The following is a 9,622-nucleotide window of genomic DNA, read 5'->3' as shown; positions in this document are numbered from 1 at the left end:
AACCCCAGCCATAGTTGTGTCACTTTCAAATAGGTAAAAATCTAAATCTTGTTACAATTCCAAATTTTTATTCAGGTCTAAATTTCCGAATTTTGATTTCAGGCCTAAATTTATAATTTAAGAGGAACTGATTACATAAGTGTCTTCAGTCTAAAATATAAACTAACTGGGCCCTATTTTTTTTAAAATACTGGCACCCTTAAAGGAGATAACCAAGGTAATCTGATTATTGCTTTAGAAACGGAAGTGTACGACTTTATCGTTCCATGTCGTTAGGGAGAGGTAGTAAATACGACCAATACATATTAAACAGCCAGGACATTATATAACATCGTCATTGCGTAAGAAATGTCTGCCTAACAATTAATCGCAACGAAGTGACGGTGTACAAAATTCAGCACAATTTATCAAAATGAAGGCCGATCGATAATGTTCAAAACCATGTGCTTTTGATGAGGGACCGTCTCAAGACACTGTAATCATTATGGTAATGAATCGTCCCAAGTTATACACGTACACGTATTGTAAACACTCATAACAAATCTATACAACGTTCATATGATGGTGAGACTGGCATGGCATTACCCAACCATTAGGAGTTGATCCTCAATTGGACAATAGGATAGTGTAATATATGTATAATATATGTACATGAAAGATAATAATTTTCCAGTTCCACTGCACTCAGTTTTATTAGCATAATGTGGTCATTCATCAATGAAAAAACAGGTGTTCGGGTGTTCGCAAATGACATATAAAGTTAGACGGAAAGGCTGCATTGTTAATAGTCCAGTAATTTAATATATATATATATATATATATATATATATATATATATATATATATATATATATATATATATATGGATTTTGTCGTGGGGGGAGGGGTGTTTTTAAAATTGACTACTGAAAAAAGTACCAAACTAACTGTTACTAGTTAGAGTGCCAGAATTGAAGTACTTTGGGTAGCATGACTTTCTGTTTGATTTTGCAAAGTTTTAAATGCTTTTCATTTATGACATTTTTAAAACCCATTTAAAATACATTGGTCCAAAATTTTAAGTCAGTAAATTCCTCTCCCTTAAGTCTGCTACATGTGGATTTGTATTCTTTTTCAACCAGTATTTTTTATGTATTTAAGTAATTTAAGTGAACAAATAAATCACAGTATACTTTATTATGTCTTATTTCCTCATTGCACACACACATTAAACATTAATTACTGACTTTAATGTATAATTTCATTTCATTTAACTATCATGCAGAAATGTTTTAATTATACTGAATATTGTTCTTCAGAAAAGATTTTTAAGTTTAGTGTTATTCAGATATCCTATGACTGAGAAACAGGTTTATAATTTTTAGTTTCTTGGTAAATTTCTTGCACTGACTATCGAGGTAGCATAGAAATATTGGAAGCTATGATACACGGATATATAAACAAGACGAAGTAACAACACTTCAGTATCTTAATTGAACATGTGAAATCAAGAATGGACCAAAGGTATATTGGTGTCATGTCACTAGTTTCATTATTGGTATCAATATTTTTCTATCCAATCTGAAGTTTTGATACAAGAGAAGGTAGAATTGGGGGTGTTTGCACATAAATTATGGCCTGAAAACAGTGGATTCTGGAAATATTTGTTTTTACAAGTAGTCTTCCTACTGGGTATATCTAACATACATCATCTGAAAATTTATACTTAAAAAAGAAACAATTGGATGAAACCATTTTCTGTTATAACTTGTACCTTTCCTGTCCAGCTGTGGTACTACTGTGACTGAGCGGGGTGAGTCCAGTGGGATTTTAACCCATCTATTTCTCTATGATATATCACACCATCACCTGTTTTCATATTGCATATATATGGGCAATACATTTTATCCTTTAAAATTTTGCCTTTATTCACAGCCAAAAATCTATACTTATTTTATACACCTTTTTTAAAATATGTATTTGTTGAATATATGTATATAATACATATTTCCTAACCACATTTTATTTTAGCAGGATTATGTAACATCAAAACTACTTGGACAGATGCAGAAAAAAAGCATGGAATAGCAAGGTTGCCTCAGGATATCAAGAAGTTATAATATTCATGTGCATTAAATAGGTAAGCATTCCTAGATGAAATTTACAACAAAATTCATTTATAAATATTTTCCCGATCATAGATTTATTTTTATATTTGCTAATGAGTTCTTTGTATGGATTTATTTGTATGGTATTCTGTAGACTTATTTAAGTCACATTGTCAGTGAAATTTACTCTTTAAAGTTTCTCGGACCTAATCCAACCATTTCACTAATTTCAACCAATTTTTCAATTCTTGTTTTAAAAACACTCATTTGCCATTCATTCAATTCTAAAACAGTTTTTCTTAAATAAATTTCATTGAGCAATTTTTTTAACAAATAATTTATTGTACTAACAGAAGCAGTCTAAACCACCCTTGTTAACTCAGAGAAATTCTAGGCTTGAAAGCACTTCAGGTTTCACAGTAATTATTAATATTGATAGTAGGGGAAATAACTTCTCCAACAAATTATTTGATTTTGTCATGATGTGCAATCATTGACTTGTGCCTTGGTACTTTCTTGTATTATTAATAGCACATAAGTTTTAAAATTTTGAATGTTCCTCTCCAGAATCTTTGTATTGCTGAATTCAATCTGACCTATTCTTTTGGGATCAAAATACCATACCTCTTCACCAATATTGTTGTTACAGAAATTGACTTTCAGATCATAATTCTTTTTAATTATTTGCACAAAAAAGTTATAGTTGTTCTCTGCAAAGTTCATTTGCATAAAGCTTAGTTGTCTATTGATAACTTTCAGGTTGCTGTTAATAAGTGATCAAATATGCAAAATGTTGTCTCCCTTCCAAAGATGCACAAAGTTATCTCCCTTTCAAACATCACTACAGCTGAAATTGCTCAACTAGTCCCATGAATTGAAGACCTGTAGGCCATCATTACAAAAGGTACATCTTCATATCAGACTATTTTATGATCAGACACAAAATCTGAAAGCACATTCAATATTGTGCACTTGGTTCTTTCACCCATGGTATTTTATTGGGAATGTGTAATAGTTATTCAGGTTTTCTTAACTCTGGTAGAGCGAAAACCATGTTTATTGTCAGATTTTACCTTGCTCTGTATGCAGTTACTGTATTTTTGTGGCACAGGACAACGACGTACATGAATGACCAATCTTGGCCAATCATTAATTGTATCCTGATAATATCAGTGAGACAGCATCTGTAATAGTACAGCACATAATGGCTCTGCATCATTGTAACAGTGCATCAGTGTAAAACAACACTACAACAGACTCAATTGACTGGGAAGGTCAGTTGGCAGCAGTGGACATTGATGTAAACATTATGGTGATGTACAATAGTTGCAGTCTCGCAGCTGTTTCATAGACGGTTGCCGCTGATTGCCATTTATATGTATGCAGTAGTCCTGATTCAAATAAAGTTTATTAATGCTTTGTGTGGATGTGTAGATATATAAATAGCAATATGATGAATTTTCCAAATTTGAAAATTAATTTTCTGCACAAATATAACAGGTGTTGATAAGCATGTGCTGTGATATTATCATGTGTTGATATGCAAGTGCTATGACATGGACATCCCATCAAATTAGAAAATTAGTTTTCCATTATTTGGAGTCCATTGCATCAAGGGTATTTTCTTTACACTAAAACATTACAAATATCAAAATTGTTCTACATGTATAATAATTTATATCTTCATAATTAAAACAGGTTCACAACTTAGGTGTCCAGAGTGGCCGAGTAATCTAAAGTGCTCACCATTAGAGATCACTGCCATCTCACCTGTCTGTGTGGGTTCAAGTCTTGGGTTTGGCCAATATGGATATGTGAAAAAGCTTGCCGGTAGCTTCTCTTGGGTAGTTGATTCTTTCTGGTGTTTTCCTGGGATCTTCCTCCACCCTTTATACTGGCTGCCATATATAGCCTATCTTGTGCTGAAAAATGGCGTTAAACCCTATAACAACAACAGCAACGAGTTCTTTGAAAAGTGAATGATGTATGTAGTCGGATAAAATATTCTGCCAGCTTCATTATTAAAAAAATTATTTTGAACCTTTCAAACTCTAACATTACTTTTGGTTGCTATGGCAACCAAAGTGAATCTATAATTAGTTGCCATTTTCAGGATGATTAGTATTGGTTCCTTATAAATGAACTATAAATAAGTAAATAGAATTGTATTTTTATGGAGACCATTTGTGAGTAATAACACTACAGAAATATTGTACCTATGTAGGGACTTGTTTTGAAAGTAATGTTTAAATTATCTAATATAGACCTAAAAGTAATGAATGAGGATATAAGTGTTATGGAGAAAACAAGTAGCAATACATGTACACATTCTGAAAAAGTATATTTGATGGAAAAGTATAAGGTGTTTTGTTAGACAATATTTTTCAACCCTTTTTCTCATTTGGTTGCTATGGTAGCCAATAATAAAAATTAATTTAACTGATATTTTTAGTGTTTACAATCTGCATGCATATATGCATCACTTTTTACCATTTCACCCCACTCTGAATATAAATACTAATTTGGAAGCTGTTATGTGGATTGCCTCAAAAGGTGTGTTGTTCTGAAACAATTCTGCATACACAGATGGGGCAGCCAGATGCAAATCACCAATGGTAACAAAATCATGCAAATGCAACACAGCACTATCAGAGTTATTAACCAGAATCTGAATTGTCTGGATTCCAGAACTTTTTTTATCTGTATTATGTATATTTAATTTATATTGTGTACCTGATGTTTACCTGATGTTTGTCATGGTAGAGGGTTGTGCCTACATGACTTTTGTCATGATTGTAAGAAGTAAGCAAGTGTTTACTAAAAATGAAAGCTCAAGACATGAATTTTTTTATGAGTTAGTCAATTTTTTCATTGGACATGAATAAATGTCCAAAATATTCATTATAGTAGAGGAGTCCATCATCATATATGAGTTGACCTGGATGAGTCCATCCTCATATCTGAGTTACCCTGGAGGAGTCCATCATCATATCTGAGTTGATCTAGAGTAGAGGAGTACATCATCATATATGAGTTGACCTAGAGGAGTCCACCATCATATATGAGTTGACCTGGAGGAGTCTATCATGATATCTGAGTTGACTTGGAGGAGTCCATTAACATATATGAGTTGACTTGGAGGTGCAAGAACCTACATAGGATGATGCTATTGAGTAAGTCCTTTGTACTCATTTTATCCATCTTTACCAAGTCACATCAGTATCAAAGTGTAATTATTTTGTACACATTGTATGCATCTTTATCCAGTCACATCAATATCAAGTGTAATTATTTTGTACACAATGTATCCATCTTTATCCAGTTACATCAATATCAAGTGTATTTATTTTGTACACATTGTATGCATCTTTATCCAGTCACATCAATATCAGGTGTAATTATTTTGTACACAATGTATCCATCTTTATCCAGTTACATCAATATCAGAGTGTAATTATTTTGTACACATTGTATCCATCTTTATCCAGTCAGATCAGTGTCAAAATATAATTGACTTGTACACATTTTATCCATCTTTACCAAGTCACATCAATACCAAAGTGTAATTATTTTGTACACATTTTATCCATCTTTACCCAGTCACATTAGTAGTCAAGTGTAATTATTTTGTACACATTTTATCCATCTTTACCCAGTCACATCAGTATCAAAAAATTTAATTGACTTGTACACATTTTATCCATCTTTACCAAGTCACATCAATATCAATGTGTAATTATTTTGTAAACATTTTATCCAGCTTTACCCAGAAACATTAGTAGCCAAGTGTAATTATTTTGTACACATTTTTTTCATCTTTACCCAGTCACATCAGTATCAAAGTGTAATTGATTTGCACACATTTTATCCATCTTTACCAAGTCACATCATTATCAAAGTGTAATTAATTTGTACATATTTTATCCGTCTGTACCTAGTCACATCAATAGTAAAGTGTAATTACGTTGTCCATGTTTAATCTATCATAATTTACAGTCACATCAGTACCAAGGTGTAATTACTTTGTATATGTTTTATTTATCATAATGTACCCAATCACATTGATATCAAAGTGTACTTACTTTGAACATGTTTTATTTATCATACTTGGCTAGTCACATCAATATCAAAGTGTAATTAATACTCGCATTTGGATATCATGACATGGTCTTGATAATGCATTATCATTCTTATGAATCTTTCCATGTCAATACTCAATATGAAAGTCATTGATAAAACGACAGAAATGTCAATGCTCAATATGGAACTCATTGATAAAATGACAGAAATCTCAATGTTCACTATGGAAGATTTAAGATGACAGAAATGTCAAAGCTCACTATGGAAGATGTAAGACGACAGAAATCTCAATGTTCACTATGGAAGATGTAAGATGGCAGAAATGTCAATGCTCACTATGGAAGATGCAAGATGGCAGAAATGTCAATGCTCACTATGGAAGATGTAAGATGACAGAAATGTCAGTGCTCACTATGGAAGATGTAAGATGACAGAAATGTCACTGCTCACTATTAAAGATGCAAGATGATAGAAATGTCAGTGCTCAATATGAAAGGTGCAAGGTAGCAGAAATGACAATACTAACATTATGAAAGTCAAAAAATGACATAAATGTCGACCATGTGGCCAGTTGCCCTTCAACTAATTTAACATTCCAAAGCCATTTCAGACTATCATGGCAAGTTCTCACTATCAACAAACAACCATATAAATAAATGTGAAACTGTTAAAGGTTAAAGGTATGAATGCTTCTGTACTTAAAATGCATCAAAATATACACTTATACCAATTATTTGAATATCAATAATCCCAAGGAAAAAAAGTCCTTGATTAATGTAATGAATTGGTTCTGATTGATATTTTTAGGGAAATAAACATGGATGCTCGCAGGGATGCTTGGATACATAAACATGGATACCTACAGGTTTGCTTGGATACATAAACATGGATACTCACAGGTATGCTCATATACATAAACATGGATACCCACAGGTATGCTTGGAGAAAAACAAACCCTTTAAAACTGGGCAAATTATTTTTCTTTTAAATGCTATGGAAAATACGAAAATGTAATTTAAATGAACACTTTAGTAATATGAATTTAGATATTCCATCACTGGATAACTTGGAAAAACTATAAGTTTTAGGGCCTATATCTAATGAGTAACAATTAAGGTGCTTGAATCAGCCAAACTAGTCCAGGTTCAGATGGTTATACATGTACCACTAAGTTTTTTAATTGTTTTGGAAAGATTCATGTCATTTCATTGTCAGACTTTCTGGTCTTGATCTTTTATTTTACTGTTTAAAATGTTCTGGACTTAGCACCAATATTGATAAAACAAATGTTATCTGGTCCAGATGTAAAGCTGGAAGTGATGATCTGTTTTAGAGCAATCTTACAAATATATCACTGAATTTGTTTCAGGTAGACTACCACAAGAAGAAAAATGAGATTACTTAATTCTTTCTCAGAGTGATGTGGGGTTTCTTTTGCACATGGATCAATTTTGAAATGCTTTTTCAGTTGATATACCTGTTGATTGTTTAGATAGTCCCATATGGAACACTTACTATATTAGAGTAGGTGGTAAATTTGTTTTAATAAGAATTGGTTTCAATGTGGAATCAGTAGACTAAATGATTAAATAAAGTGGATGCTTGTGGGCTGTGGTTTAGTATGAAACAGTTTTAGATACATCTTTTTTGAGTTGAAACAAATAGTCTAATATACCAAGTCTTAATGTTGTTGCTAAGAGCAATAACTGAATATAAGACAAACGTTAGAATTAGAAAAATGTAATGATCCTTGCATAAGCTATAGACTACTTTACACTAGCAGACATGAACTGGTTGCAAAATATTTACAAGAAACTGATACAAAATGGGGGAATATTCCTCCCTCAAGAGGTAATTGGCAGAGAGACTTGGGTCGTGGGAAATTTCTAACTCAAGAATCAAGTGGCACAGAGAATTTGGTCATGGGGAAATTCCTAGAGTCAAGTGACACAGAGAATTTGGTCATGGGGAAATTCCTAGAGTCAAGTGACACAGAGAAGTTGGTCATGGGGAAATTCCTAGAGGCATGTTACACAGAGAAGTTGGTCATGGGGAAATTCCTAGAGTCAAGTGACACAGAGAATTTGGTCATGGGGAAATTCCTAGAGTCAAGTGACAGAGAATTTGGTCATGGGGAAATTCCTAGAATCAAGTGACACAAAGAAGTTGGTCATGGGGAAATTCCTAGAGGCATGTTACACAGAGAACTTGGTTAAATAGAAGATGACATTTGGCAAAAAAATGTTCCCTCTTACAACCAGGTTACAAAGTGTTCATAAATAAGGTTGTTTCAGATAAGTTTATACACAGAGTTATTGCTTCAATTTGTTTTTAAAATTTGGCTTACTAGATAGTGCTGTCTGCCTTTTGTAGGCAGCTTCCTGAATCCATTTTCTGGCAATGTAATATAGTTCTTAGGTTTTGGGAATACGTTGTCTAACTGTTTACTACTAAATGCACTTGTGTACAAAATTCGAATTTATCAAAAGAAAAGGCGCTGCTTGTGATATATTGTAGGCAAGAGGCAGATGTATTCACTTTTATCTTACAAAACATAAAGTATGACATTTTATCTTACTAGTTCCATTTTGCTTGGGGAGTACTGTACAAAGAAAGTGTAATTGGCTTGGCATCATTTGTGTTAATTGTATGTTGTGTTAGTCTTGTTTGATATATGTATATATAATTTCTGGAGAAAACATCCTGATTTTTAATCAAAGTTTTCTTAAGTTCATTTATTTGTTCTTCAGGTAAATACGTTGAGGCCCTTTCAAAACATGCCAGCTTGTTGTGGCATTATCTCATTCATTTTATCATATGTTTTCTGAGACCTTGTTTACTTCAGAGGTAGTACAATTATTTATTGATACAGGGTGATATAGGGCTACTATTGTATCTTTAAATATTTGACTTGGTTCACTTTCCAAAAAATATGTTTCTACTAGGGTCAGATTTAACTTTGACTACCAAAAATAATGTTTAAAAACAGATTTATTTGCAGGTTCAGTTGATCCACAGGAGCCTTCTCCCACATGTCCTAATGGTTTCCTTTTTTACTATATTTTCAGAATGTGGAGGAATTTGCAGTAATCACTACCCAGCAACAGACAGTACCATTTATACTGTTAAAGAAATAGGTAACTTTTCTCCACTTACAGTGAAACACCCCTTGCGTATTATTAGGTCGCACATGTTTGCCAACATGAAGTCCATTCACAGGGTCTCTTGATGCTGAGGAACTGCAAAAACATGTTTAAATGCTTTATTCCCTAGGGTTATGTCCAAATTTTCTTTACCATAAAATGGTACAGTCTCACCAGTTACTGTTAGTAATTTTCTATTTACTGGGTTGATTTCTGATGGATTTGACCTTTTGTCTACTATGCTTGCTTAAAATAGACATAATTGCCCCTGTGCCATGAACTATTTTCATTTTTTGTTGTTTATTCTTGACA

General features: G+C 32.7%; 1 long non-coding RNA gene across 2 annotated transcripts; it reads left to right on the top strand.

Moving 5' to 3' along the window:
- Window positions 1-253: 253 nt before the first annotated feature.
- Window positions 254-9,606, top strand: LOC149770712 (uncharacterized). 2 transcript variants are annotated; one of them, XR_016418491.1, is made up of 6 exons: window positions 254-487; window positions 2,014-2,119; window positions 2,847-2,991; window positions 4,995-5,260; window positions 6,975-7,066; window positions 9,236-9,606. It is a non-coding gene; the product is annotated as an uncharacterized LOC149770712 (long non-coding RNA). The 2 variants fall into 2 exon arrangements; XR_016418490.1 differs by lacking the exon at window positions 9,236-9,606 and having other exon boundaries at window positions 6,975-8,757.
- The last annotated feature ends 16 nt before the right edge of the window (window positions 9,607-9,622 follow it).

Source organism: Sinohyriopsis cumingii, unplaced genomic scaffold (genome assembly GCF_028554795.1).
Source record: "Sinohyriopsis cumingii isolate HCF-2022 unplaced genomic scaffold, ASM2855479v2 utg002464l, whole genome shotgun sequence".
Lineage (NCBI taxonomy): Eukaryota > Metazoa > Mollusca > Bivalvia > Unionida > Unionidae > Sinohyriopsis > Sinohyriopsis cumingii.
The sequence above is the reverse complement of the archived record's forward strand: the minus strand, read 5'-3'. Positions and strand labels throughout refer to the sequence as shown.